Here is a 240-nt window from a genome sequence, read left to right as displayed (position 1 = left end):
GGTCTAGACAGTATTTGGTCCTGCCATGCGGGCAGGGGACTGGACTCGATGACCTCTCGAGGTCCCTTCCAGTCCTAGAATCTATGAATCTATGAAAGGTTGTATTTGCATACCATGGCATCAGGACACAATTCCTGCCCGTTTTTTTTTTTTAAATCAAAAAAGGTTTTCATTTTTGCAGCATTTACTACTCTTTTAAATTGTTTTAAGCACTGTGTTTTCAAGCAATGATTAAAGCTA

The sequence above is a fragment of the Terrapene carolina genome, unplaced genomic scaffold (genome assembly GCF_002925995.2).
Source record: "Terrapene carolina triunguis isolate 2854851 unplaced genomic scaffold, T_m_triunguis-2.0 Scaffold32473, whole genome shotgun sequence".
NCBI lineage: Eukaryota > Metazoa > Chordata > Testudines > Emydidae > Terrapene > Terrapene triunguis.
This window is presented reverse-complemented; position numbering follows the sequence as displayed.